This window comes from Mustela nivalis (genome assembly GCF_964662115.1).
Source record: "Mustela nivalis genome assembly, chromosome: 7".
Lineage (NCBI taxonomy): Eukaryota > Metazoa > Chordata > Mammalia > Carnivora > Mustelidae > Mustela > Mustela nivalis.
The window spans coordinates 41,736,710-41,750,423 of NC_139026.1; the positions used below are offsets into that span (position 1 = coordinate 41,736,710).

Below are 13,714 nucleotides of genomic sequence, written 5' to 3' on the forward strand. Positions count from 1 at the left end.
CTCGCTGCATGAGATGCTGGCTTGTGCTTGTATAGAGTAGCCTAGCAGCTGAGTGATCAGAAATGTCTACCAGAATTTCTAACAGCTCTGGAAAAAATCTGAGAGGACAGGCCTTGTTTAAATGTGTTAGTGCTGTGAAGAGCATCAGAAAAGGTTCTGCTCTCTTTCTGCCATCTAGAGCCAGGCAGTATTGAGCAAGTCTCACCGAAACACCTGGGTTAGGTACCTTCAGTACAAAATGGGGATAGCTGCTTCTTACATGCTACAAAAATAATCTCTTGAAGACTCTTCCATTTTGAAGATTCATGACTATCCAAAGAGCCCAATTTCTCAAGCTACTTTATACTTGAGGAAAATCAAGACCTCAGTATAGAAAAATTTATACCAAGTATATAATATATATAAATTGATATAGCTTAAGAATCCATTTGGTTAGAGTCCTCTGATAGACAGCATTTCTAAAGAAGTTTCCCAAAGAGGCCCAGACCCCACCCAGAGAACTTGTAAATATGGTATCTCTGTTATGTTTTATGACACAGTTGACCTTAAAACAAGGAGTTTTGTCCCAGTAGGCCCATTGTAATCACATGAGCCCTGAAAAGCAAAAAGCTTCCTCTGGCTGGTAGCAGACAAAGCCAAAGTAGGAGAAAGGTTTGAGAGATTTAAAGCACAAGGGGCATTTGACACACCATTATGGGCTTTAAGGATGGAAGGATATTTGTGTCAAGGAATGTGGGCAGCCTTAAGGAGCAGAGATGAGACCCCAGCCGATAGCTAGTAAGGGACTGGGAAACCTCAATCTTAAAAGTACAAGAAAATGAATTAGCCAATATCCTGAATGAGAAAGTGTCTTCCCTAGAGCCAATCTAGTACTCAGCCTGACAACACTTTCATTTTAGTCTTGTGAGACCCTAAACAGAGAACCAAAGCTCACTTGGATTTCTAACCCATAGGACTACAAGATAAGAAACGGGTATTGTTTTAAGTTGTTAAATATGTGCTCTTTTTTTTTTTCTTAATATAGCAACAGATAATCCATACAAGTCCCCATCCATATTTCCTAGAATCCTCATTTGCTAGCACATGCCCCTGTGGCCTTTTGTGTGCATCCTAGACTGACGAAATGTTCTCAGCTTCTATTTCTTATTTTTTCATTTCAAGCAGACACATAGCACTGGGAGTCTCTGATCATATTATTTATCCTTCTAAATGAAACTCTTGACAGAGTGCTGCCACATGTCTTTGTCACCATTTCTGTCCCTCATGTTACTGTTGCTACAGGCCATGTAGCAATGAGGTCCTTGGTACCTTGTGTCTCCTCCTCTCTGACACCACCTGAATCAACTTCTTTCTGGCTCCTTAAGTCAACGGAAACTTTCTCTCCAACCTCCAAGGCACTTTTTTCTCTGCTTTGGTAGCCCCGTCTATTTATTCTGATTTTTCCTCATGCAAATGTGTAAATCAGAACCCAGCATGACCTGGGCCTACTTAGGGGATGAATTTGATGCCATCTTAACACAGGACCATGTCACATTGCATAGTTTTTGATGTTTTTAATTTATTTTTTGTTTTATTTTTGTCTCTTTATTTTTGGATTATAAAGCCATTAATGGGAACAGTTTGTCTTGGTCATTGTTGAAGCTTTAGTGTGCATGTCAGAGCCTGGTGTGTGGTGAGTACTCAACCAAAACCTGAATGAAAATGAGATATTAACCCATTCCCAGAATGGTAGTAAAGTGGCAGTTTCCACAGATGGATAGGTATTTTTTTTCAAATGTGGATATCAGAGACATTTAATCACTTTTCTAAAAATAAAAATCATAATTAGAAATATTGCCAATATGGAAAACCATTGGTAATCAGTATATAAGAGCAAATACAAGCTCTAACTGCCTCTCTAGTGAGCAGAGTATTATAGTATTCCAATCAATTAATTTTTTTTTTCAAATGCCATGGCTTTAGGAAGTACAGTAACAGTACCCATTACATAAAAAACCAACATGCAGTGCTTGTGCTATGTAGCTTTTCAGGAGCAGCCGTTTTTACCATTTTCATTGTCTTCAATGAAATCAATTCAGATGACATGTTTTCTGCTTCCCAATAGCTAAAAATTTTTTATTCCATTTTTAAGTTTTAAAAAAGTTTTAAAGGTATCTCTTAGATGACAGGAGAATATAAGATTTATGAAAAACCCAGATCCTTTTTGTAGGCTGTGTTGACCGACATTACAGGGACATTACTACAGAGTAAAGCAAGAGAGGTGGAATCCTAAGTGATATGAAACTAAGGTTGGAACTGGAGTCACTGTTTTTAGGAGTCAAACTTATACAGATGCTAGAGTTCACAGAATAAAGTGAAAATGGGAAAAGAAGTACCAGGTCAATAGTTAAAAATAGGACAGCGCTAAAGCTGTGAATGGCAAATTGGTGTTTGGTGAGTATTCATTCTGGACATAAAATCTATTAGTCCTGTCTTTAAGAAGTTCAAATCCTAAACATATATTAGCTGGTACTAATGTACTATGTATGTGTATGTGTATAATTGTGTCTATGGACAGTGAGAGATACACAGTTCATGGAAAGATGTCCATACAAGATGGAGCCAAGTGGGAAATTGTTTTTGAATGAGAGAACAAATTTTTTTGTGGATACACGTTGATTCCTTCTTTTTACAATGAGTTTTACTGTTTTTATCTCACCAAGTTATTCTTTACAAACTTGGGGGCTAGGAGAAGAAAACCTTTTTTGATGTGAAGCATTATTTTAGCCCTGAAAAGGACAAAAAGTCTTTGGTTAAATTATCAATGTAACCCATGGGCCCAATTCATGAAAATATGTATACCAGCAACTTAGCTGTTAAGCTGTCTCCCGTGCCTGCTCAGTGAATGTTTCAGAGTATGCTATTACCCCACTAGTACTATTCCATAGTGCTTTCAGAACTGATGTTGAAAATTTTCGAGAAAATCTCTGTAAATAATAAAGTCACCATCCCATAGGTTTCAGCACAATGTGTGTTACATCTAGTTGGAAAATTTACTGACATTACACAACTTTCTTCTATCCCTTTAGGTTTTATCTGACACGAACTCTGGTCTATTTCTCTTTTAACTGTAAGTGGAAAAAGCTGAGTTTAGTTTTAACTGCTAAAATTGGTGCTTTGGTGGATAAACTTCATCAATATTATTGATCAGATGAAATTGTTTTGTAGACCTCAAAGAAATTTCAGTTCCATTAGGAGCCTCTTGCTCAAGAGTTTTAGCTAGAATTTGATGTCTCTTAGGACCTAGGAATAAGCAGAGAGAAGAGAATACTGGTCTTTTTCACTGTGGGTGCAGGACTCATCTTTTTTTTGGGGCAAAAAGTTGTTTTTCAATCTTTTAAATTAATACTATTATGTTTGGAATGCATAAAGAGCTTCATTGTCGTTAATTATTATGGAGGTGATGGTGGTGATACAATCAAGTGGCCTTAACAGGTTTTAAGCTTTGTTCCTTGTTCCTAGTTAACCCAGCATGACTTTTTCCTGGTATTTTTCACATTATCAAGGTCTTGGATCATCAAGAAGAAAAACGTGAATGAAAAAAAAATCTCTCCAGATATTTTAAGATATCTTAATTCATAAAGTATTTTTGTGATCCTTGGGCACTATACTTTATCGGATCAGACACTTTCATTAGAAACAAGTCTGTTGGGGGACGCCTGGGTGGCTCAGTTGGTTAAGCAGCTGCCTTCGGCTCAGGTCATGATCCCAGCATCCTGGGATCGAGTCCCACATCGGGCTCCTTGCTTGGCGGGGACCCTGCTTCTCCCTCTGCCTCTGCCTGCCACTCTGTCTGCCTGTGCTTGCTCTCGCTTCTCTCTCTCTGACAAATAAATAAATAAAATCTTTAAAAAAAAAAAAAAAGAAACAAGTCTGTTGGAAACAGTATTTGCATGGTTGGTAACTGAAAGAATTGGTAGGCAATCTTAATATGTTATTTTGGATTACCATCTACTGTGATATGTAAAATATAGGCACTTCAATGGCTGATTTCCTAAAGGGGTGAAGACATAAGGAGTATCATTCATTTCTTCTTTCTTTATTTAGTCAATAAATACTTACTGAGTATCCATCATGTGCCAAGTACTGTATTAGGTGCTGGAAATACATCAGTAAAGAAAGTAGACAAACTCCCATGGCACTTACATTTTACTCAGGAAGACAGACAGTAATGAAATAAAGCAAGAGCACTGTTGGGATAAAGAAGAAAATACTGCAGATGAGAGGGTCTGGTCACTAAAAAAATGTGAATTCCTGAGAAGGTCAGTAGATAATATGTGTATAATGACCATAATAAATCATGACACAGTAGTATATCATATAGTTACTGACCATCTGGGTACTTGATATTTACTAAAGTGACTTTCTTTTTCCATAGCTTTTTATTTGTATTTTTTTCCTTAGGCTTTCTGTTTTATAGAGCATCCAGGTGAGGGAGCAAAAAGGTAGAATTGCAAAGCTTTTGATCTCACACTTTTCTTAGACATGAATTCCTTTCCCTTTGTAGGTGATAAAATTGAGGCTCCGAGAAGTTACCAGACTTGCTCTGGGTGTCACAGTGAGTTACAGCTAAGTTCAAGTAGCTCATGCTCATCCCCATGGATTTCCGGTGAGTGGTGCATCTTTAGGATTTGGACTTTCGTTGTCTCACATGTGATCAACCCTGAAATATCCCAAGGTCTTCAGGATCCAGGGATTATCTTTTATTTAATACCTAATAACAACTTAGAAGCCCCCTTTCCATTCCCATATTAGGAGGGAGTCTAGCCTTTAGAGGGCTTTCATGTGCCTCTTGTCTATCTGGCTTTGTCAGTAGACTCTAGTTGTTTCACAACTGCTTCTCCAGGCTGCTAGAAGTCTCCTCACTTTGGTCAAGTCTCAATGTGGACACAGTTCATTTTCCAAGCACTTCTAAGACCAGGCTGTGTAGTTCATAACCCTTTATAAATAATCTGGGGATAATAGAAGAGAATTACTCATCAGAAAGGGAAATATAGCCTGGATGTTAGCTAACCCTGGAGTTCATTGGTTAAGACATCTAGAAGAGGTACCTTATTATTCCCTCAATCTTCCAACCTTCTCCTATGCCCAATCCTAGCACCATATTGCAGGGACCAGTTAACACAACATGGCCTTTGACCATGTTGCTCCGACCTGGAGCCTTGGCTGTTAAGTCTTCACTGGCTCTAGAAAGTCAAGAAAATCCTTTCTTCTCCAGGAGACGCACTTTAGTCCATGGTGATAACTTTTGACAAAACCATACAGAGCAGTTAACTATTTATGGTCCCATATTTTCCATTCCAGATTTGAATTTAGGCTTCATTTTATGTGGTCAAAATGCTCTAAGTAAGAAGTTTTTTGAAGACAGAAGAATACATCCCTACCCACTTTGAATGGTGCCTTCACTTACAGATAAAATTTTATAATATAAATGGAACCAAAATAAAAAGCTATTGGCAGCTTTGAAATAACCATCTTATATACCTAACAATTATCTACCAAAATTTCTATCTTACTGGGTCAAATCTCTGAACATCTTCTTGCACAATCTATAAGTTTCCCCGCTTCTCAGCTAGCTGCCTTCCATGACCATCTTCAAAACTTGTTTCAAAACCTAACCTTTCCTGGAAGCCTAGTTAGCCTCATGTTTCTTTAATTAACACTTTGTTCTTAACACGTATGTATTTATTTTGTATGATGCCATTTTGCTGTATTTTGTCATTTGTACAAGTATGTTTTTCTCCTAGTTAAAACACAAATACTTTAAAGGAAGTTACTTTGTTTTAAGGTCCACTGACTCCCTGTTTGACAACAATGCTGATGCCGATTTAGTACTCAACAAATGACATATTTCTTGTCAGCCAAAACATTGTTTAACCCCCAAACATTGCCAGAGGCCTTAGATTTACTGTATTGCTATTTCCATTTTGATGTCTTTCATTTCACCTTCCCACTGAATTTGTTTGGAGCTCAGTAGCCAGTGCTTGTCATATGGATTTGGGCATGACATCCAAGTGAACTTGTCGAATTCAAGAGTATTGTTTAATCTCCTGTGACATGAGAAAATTTAACTTTAAATCTGGGCTATGATTTTTCTATTGTATTCTTGTATAATTTGTATTGTATAATGGAGAGCCAGGGAGCTAAACAGGCACTGCTTGATACAGGAGGACTGTAGAGTCTTCTGTGGGAGGGCAGGAGGAGTTGGGTGATCTGAAGAGGCTAGTTAGTGGGAACTGTAAACAGAGCCTGAAAAACCAGTGCTGGAGAGTGTAGGGCCAAAGGGATCACACCTACCAATGGGTCTTACTGAGAGTGGGAAGATGAACTAAGGAATAGAATTTGCGAAGCCCTGGCCACAGCATTCTCAGGCCTAAGAGTGGCCTGAAAACAGAGCTTGCAAGCAGGGAGATGGGGAGATGGGATGAAAGAGCAGGAACTCAGTTTTGCAGGTCCACAGTGAGATGGAGAAATATCTGAACATGGTGTCTGTTATTTATAAAATAAAATGGTACAATAAACATACTCATTATCCATCTCTGTGCCCAGCTTATCCTATCCTTCTTTTAATATTTAATACCATGTGAAAAGTTTAGGGAATTTTGATTTTCCACTGTTTGAATTCATAAATATGCTCAAAAATACTGTTGTGTATCTTCAAAGGTTTTGGTCATTTGTTTATTCAGATCATATTTTTTCTTATAAAAAGGAGAGTTATCTATGACTGGGAGGAAACCACAGTAATCCATGGTAGGAATTTAGAATGCACATATATATAATGATCTTAATATTAAGCAAAACTACTCTGGGTGTCAAAAAAATATACATACTTCTACTTATTTGATGAAATTGATACATAGCTAGAAGAATACAGGGAAGATTCAAATAGGTTAGATTTGACCTCATTTCTACCTTTTTTTTTTTTAAGATCTATTTATTTGTTTATTTTTTTTTTTAGAGATTTTATTTATTATTTATTTGACAGACAGAGATCACAAGTAGGCAGAGAGGCAGGCAGAGAGAGAGGAAGGGAAGCAGGCTCCCTGCCGAGCAGAGAGCCTTATGTGGGGCTCAATCCCAGGACCCCGGGATCCTGACCTGAGCGAAAGGCAGAGGCTTTAACCCACTGAGCCACCCAGGCGCCCCTAGATTTATTTGAGAGAGAGAGCATGCACACAAGTGGAAGGGGCAGAGGGAGAGAGAGAATCTCAAGCAGTCTCTGTGGTTAGCATGTAGCCCAATGCAGGGCTTGATCTCACAACTCTGAGATCATGATCTGAGCTGAAACCAAGAATCAAATGCTAAACCAACTGCATCACCCAGGCACTCCAATCACCTCTACTCTTAATTAACTTTTGATCTGGGCAAGTTACTTAGCCTCTTCAAGTCTCTATTTGCCATCTGCTAAATGAGGCTGGTGATAATAGTATTTGATTTTATAGGGGTATTGAGAGTTTAAAATGAGTTAATATATGTAAAGCTTGTAGAAGAATGTCTAGCACACAGTGCCAGAGAAATGTTAGCTATTATTACCATTATACTCCTTTTGTCTACTTCTACAGTGAATTTCTGCTTAACGTAATTGGAGGTAAAGAGATTTCACTGTTAATTAATTTTACAAATATTGAAAATTGAATTTTCTTCTTTTCTTATGAAAAAATATGTGTGTGACATTTGACATGCACATGTGCATATGTGCATAAATATGTGTGCATATTTATATGGTGATTTTTAATGTGTGTTCTTACTTATTTCTATAACACTCCATAAAGGATTGAATTTTCTTTTTCAGTAATGCTGAAAATATTCTACTCATGGGGCAAGTTGTTTCTCATCTTAACCACCAGGGATAGAATGTAATTCAAATGCAGGAGCAATTTCGGTGAAGGTGTGAGCCCAGAGTTTCCTTTATATCAGGGCCAAAGGAATAGTTTAATTTTCTCTTTGTTATGTTTCAAACACATCTCAAGCTGTACTGGGAATATCACTGTAAAATAAAGGGGCTCTTGCAACTCAGCACCTCCTACACACAGCTAATTAAATAGAATGAGAGGCAAGGAGCAGACAAGAATCAAGCTCATAAATATTACACATTTTTATTAATAACATACAAATGATCTTAATTAAACCTACACTTCCAGTGAGTAACAGTCTCACACGCAGGTTTGTTCCCTTGTCCAGGAGTTCTATGATGAGTGGAAATGTCCTGGTATTTTAATATAAAGAGACTCTCCTGGCTCAACAGAGTCTCCCTGTTCTCCGTCTCACTGTAGCTTTTCCCCAGTTCTAGGACCCAAGTGACTAAATCAAAGACCCCTGTCTCCTCTGGGCTTTAGATAAGCCTGAGTTCCTGGAGAGAAGTCTTATCATTTAGAAAAGATTTCAAATCAAAGCGCATATAATCCGCAGAAGTCTAAATTAGGTTTCTTTGTGTTAACTATTCTTATTGCCCTCTTTATTGTCCTTACTCGAATTTGTGATTACATACTTCATCCTGTGATTATTTTTTAAAAGATTATCTCCCTTACTAGATATAGGCTCCTAAGATCACAGAATCTATCTTGTTCACATTCCCCTGTCAGTGCTAAACTCACTTCTGACCTTCTTTGTCGGGGTGGGGCAGGCTAAAGCTAGGGATTTTATAACTGCTTATGACTGCTTCTTTTTTAAATTGGAAAAGAATTTATAAACAGTACAATTTATACTTTGAAGCATATACTTTCATGTGTTTTGACAGATGTATGGAGTCATGTAATTGTTACCATAATCAAGATAGAGAGCAGTTACCTCACTCCCAAAAGTCTCTCATGTACCTCTCTGTAGTCACTTTCCTACTTTGCTTTCGTCCCCAGCCCCTGGCAGCCATCAGTTTGTCCTCTGTTCCTATACTGTTACCTTTTCTGAAATATTATATAAATGGCCTCATACAGTGGGTAGGCCTTTGTGTCTGATTTCTTTTATTTAGCATAATGCTTTTGAAATCCATCCACATTGCTTTGTGTATCAGTGGTTTGTTTCTTTTTATTCCTCAGAGGAAATATAGTGGATTCTTAAAAATTATTTCTTGAAGGGTACGTGCACCTGAATGTTTATAGCAGCAATGCCCACAATAGCCAAACTATGGAAAGAACCTAGATGTCCGTCAACAGATGAACGGATGAAGAAGATGTGGTATATATATATACAATGGAATACTATGCAGCCATCAAAAGAAACGAAATCTTGCCATTTGCAATGACGTGGATGAAACTAGAGGGTATTATGCTGAGTGAAATAAGTCAATCAGGGAAAGACAATTATCATATGATCTCCCTGTTATGAGGAATTTGAGAGACAGAGTGGGGAGTTTGAGGGGTAGGGAAGGTAAAAATGAAACAAGATGGGATCGGGAGGGAGACAGACCATAAGAGGCTCTTAATCTCGCAAAACAGACTGGGGCTTGCTGGGGAGAAGGAGGTATGGAGAGGGTAGTTGGGTTACGGACATTGGGGAGGGTATGTGAGATGGTGAGTGCTGTGATGTGTGTTAGGCTGACAATTTGCAGACCTGTACCCTTGGGGCAAATAATACATTATATGTTAATAAAAATAATTAACAAATAAAAGAATAAAAACACACACAGACATACACACAAAATTATTTCTTAAATATATAAAAAGAAATATAGACCTGGAAGCACATCTACAAGTGGACTACTTGAGAAAGTCTAAGCATCCTTATCTTCAAATACTTTCTGAATCCCTGAATAATATTTTTATTACCCTTTAATGGTAATCATAGATTTTAACACCAGGTCTTATTTTTACTTTCAGATATTTTGATGGAATAATTTGCTAAGATAATGGAACTATTTAAGCCCCATCTCTAGTGGAAATGAGATCATTTTTTATTTCCATGGTACCTATGAGTTAGCATCTGGATATTGTCCCATGAAATCTTTAGTGGACACCCTGACATAAATTTGAGGGAAGCTGATATTTTTCAGCATAAATTACCCCCTTTGGGACAGTGGGTACATCATTTGTCAAGAAAAAATTTCACATTTTAGCTAAAGTAGTGTGAAAATGATCTTATTTGGATGTTAAAAAGGAGAATTTCAAATATATTGCTTGCCTAACCCTAGCCTTAGAAAAATAAAAATCAATTTTGAATGCCTCCTAAAAATGTTATCTGAGATCCTCCAAGAGTATTTTCCTTGGTGCTTACTAGGACCATGACAAGGGGAAACTTTGGTATTTCAAGGAGTGCTAACATTGTCATTGTGATGAAAGGGAAATCAGGTCTGATCTTTCTAGAATGACATAAAAGATCAAGGAGAGACAGAATGTGTAAGAACACTAGATTAAGAAGATGATGTGGAATCTATGAATTAGCCAAGTGATTTAACCCCTCAGGATGGTGGTAGTCTCTGGTAGAACAGGTAAATAATGAAATCTCACCTATCTCTCAGGTTGAGGTTTTTTTTGTTTTAAAATGGAACTACAAGTACTACTAGTAACCACATCCTTTAGATGTTCTTTCACTAGAGACAGTCCTGTCTGGTATTTGAACATCTTGCCCTCTCTCCTAACTCAGCAGTAGAAATCACTGCAGGGAAGATTCTTTCTTCACTCTGCTATTTTGCAGTGAATGTCTGTCTCCCTGAGTACAGAGGAACCTTATTACAAAAAATGCCTTAGGTTTTAATTCAAAAAGGATATATGATAATATATAAGATGATTTGTAAAATTCTCCACATTTGCTGTGGAAAATTACTAAATACACAGGAATTCTCCTAATATCTTTCCTCTTTACTTACGATGACTAGGCACTGTGCCGAAAGTATGCCATGTATTATCTCACTTCATCTTCACAGTGAATGACGAAGTAATTCCTTGCATTTTATAGATGCATCCATTTTCTTTTTGGTCTTCTGTCTAGTTTTTCTTGTTGTAGCTGGCTTTCGTGCTTGCAATTATTGTGAAGCTGTTGGTTTTCAAAGCTACTACAGAGCTCTGGAAGGTGGAATGGGAATAGGGCAAGTTAAAACTTTATAAAGCTTGCTATTCTTATCAAGATGCAGCATTATTTGCTGATTAAATACTCTTCAGATTGTTGTGAGCCTTTGGCTAATTTCCAGAGTTCTGAAAAAGTTTGTTTTGATACACTTTTCCCATGTTCTCCTTGGAGCAGATTTTGGGGGTCCTATTTGTACCATTCCCACTGATGTCCTGGGAGTGATAGTTTTTAGCATGGGAGGTAATGATTAATCAGAGCCATTTCTTTAAAAGTTCTCTTGTAAATACATTATAAATACATTTTAAATAAGGTTGAATTGATCAAAATTTGGTCAAAGACCATTTCTATCAGAATCACCTGGAAATTCATAAAGGATGCAAATTACTGAAGTACCTCAGTCCTGTTAAACCAGTTTCTCTAGAGAGAGAACCCTGACCCTTCTATTTTTCACAAACTCCCATGTGATTGATGTACATGTACAAACTAAAATTGAAAAACCATTGCCATATGCTATTCTACAATTGGCATAATTTTGTGCTTACCCACTAAATGATGGGTTGTAAAATTGATTTGGGGCATCTTAAAATTCAGCAATAGGAATTTTGACAGATAATTCCTTTCCTTCAAATTTACATGTATCAGTGATATTTCAACATTGTCTTTATATAAGTGTCATAATAATGAAAATATCTAAGAATTGTGTTATTAAGTATCTGCCTTCTGCTAAGCATTCATGGGCTTTTATTACATCATTTAGTTCTTAAATATATGACTTTTTAACCTCATTTTAAAGGTGAAGAATCTGCCGAGGGTCATATAACTAGCAAACTGGAAGAACTATGACTTCAAAGAAATATCTCTCAACCCCAATCCCGTGCTTTTTCTGTTTTACTTTCCTGGATCTCTTAAGCTACATCTGTATTAGAATTTTCCCACTTGAGCATAAAATTATTATTCTGCCAATAGATTCACAACACTGACTCATTTCAATTCTTTTTAAAAACTTTAGAACATTAGATGTCTTATCTTTTTATAATGCAATATGACACCTCTTTGAAAGTTATAGAATAATTGGCAAATAAAGTGTCTTATATGGCACAGGCTTGAAATGTGGTATGCATGAGCAAGGCAGTGAGATGATTTGGAACCTCTGTGTGGGCTGAGGGCTGAATTTCACAGCAGCTCTAAAATGAAGGTGAAAGAAAGGAATTGAGGCCCTTAAACAAAGCAAGTCAAATTAGTTCAAAGAAAAGGAAATGACTTTGTAGATTAATAGACATGAGCTAGCATGTACATGCTAAACAGCCTCATATTTTTAAATGACTGTATGTAATTTTCTCAAGGCTGTGGGAAATGGGCATATATTTTAAGAGATTATTTTGAAAAGTATAAGTTTCCGCAATGAGCTGGCCAGTATTTCCTGGTGCTATTTCTTAGAATTCTGGATTTGGATCATTATGTGTCAGAAAGAGAGAACATGGCACAGAATGGTGCCCTGTAGTCCCAGATGTGACCTAGAAAATTGGCTGACCTGACTTTGAGAGCTGGCAGCTTATGATTTTGATCTCACTCTTTCTGTGTCTGCGCAAAATTCCTCCTATCAGTTATATAGCATAGAGTATTCAGAGGAATCCAAGAATTAATTTTGAATTAATATTGTGTTTTGAATTTTATCAGATTGGTTCATGTTCATGTACGTGTATATATTTCTTAGTAGATATCAACTTTTAGATAATTAGACTCAGCACTCTTTGAGACCAAATACTGTTTTCATTTAGCCTTCTACTACCAAAACCCAACACTGTGCCTGGCACAGTGTAAGCACTAGATCTATTTGAGGAATGAATGACAGTTTGAGTCTATCAACAAGATGCAGATCGGCAGATTATATTTGTCTCATTTTTTTCAACATATTACTTTGGAAGTAGAATTTTTCAAGAATATAGGTCATAATTCAGTAAATGTAAGGGTAAAGAAAAACATTAAAACAAAAAGCCACGAATCCATCTAGTTTAAGAAAAATAATGTTATAGTTAACTTTGAAGACTCTTGAATATCCAAACTCTTTATTCTTCACTGTATGTCTCACCTCCAGAGGTAGCTTCTGTCCTAAGCTTTTAGTTTATTATTCAGCCTATTTTATGCTGGAATTAAGTATTCCTATTGTTATTATTAAAACGTTGCTCTTTTTCATAGAGGGAATAAGATTAATTTCTGTTTAAAGCAACAGTAATGGGGCACCTGGGTGGCTCAGTTAGTTAAGTATTGCCTTTGGTTTAGGTGATGGTCTCAGGGCTCATGTCATGATCTCAGTCCTGGGATCAAGCTCCATGTTGGGTTCCCTGCTAAGTGGAGAGTCTGCATCTGCCCCTCCCCCTTTCTCTTTTCCCCTTCCCCCTGCTCATGCTCTCTCTGTCTCTTGCTCTCTCTCTCTCAATAAATAAAATCTTAAAAAGAATGAAAGCAATGGTAATCATTATTGATGGAGTGAAAATCCATAATGGGTGTGATATAAAAGTCAAATAGGATAATTCCTTCAAAATTTGTTTAGATCGTAATAGGAGTTTTTATAGTCTTCCCTCAAAGGAGTAAATAATATCAGAATTTCAGTTTCCTTAATGGGATGAATAAAGTAGAGATTTTGGTGAGGGCTATTCTTAGTGTCACTGTATTCCTA

The 13,714-nt window shown here is 37.0% G+C and overlaps 1 long non-coding RNA gene across 2 annotated transcripts in view; it reads left to right on the top strand.

The window, feature by feature from the left end:
• The first annotated feature begins 4,550 nt into the window (after positions 1 to 4,550).
• The window catches only part of LOC309869404, a 209,811-nt gene continuing 200,647 nt past the window's right edge, over positions 4,551 to 13,714 (top strand). For both annotated transcript variants that reach the window (XR_014314164.1, XR_014314165.1), the window contains exon 1: positions 4,551 to 4,648. This is a non-coding gene — a long non-coding RNA (uncharacterized lncRNA). The remainder of the gene's footprint in view (positions 4,649 to 13,714) is intronic.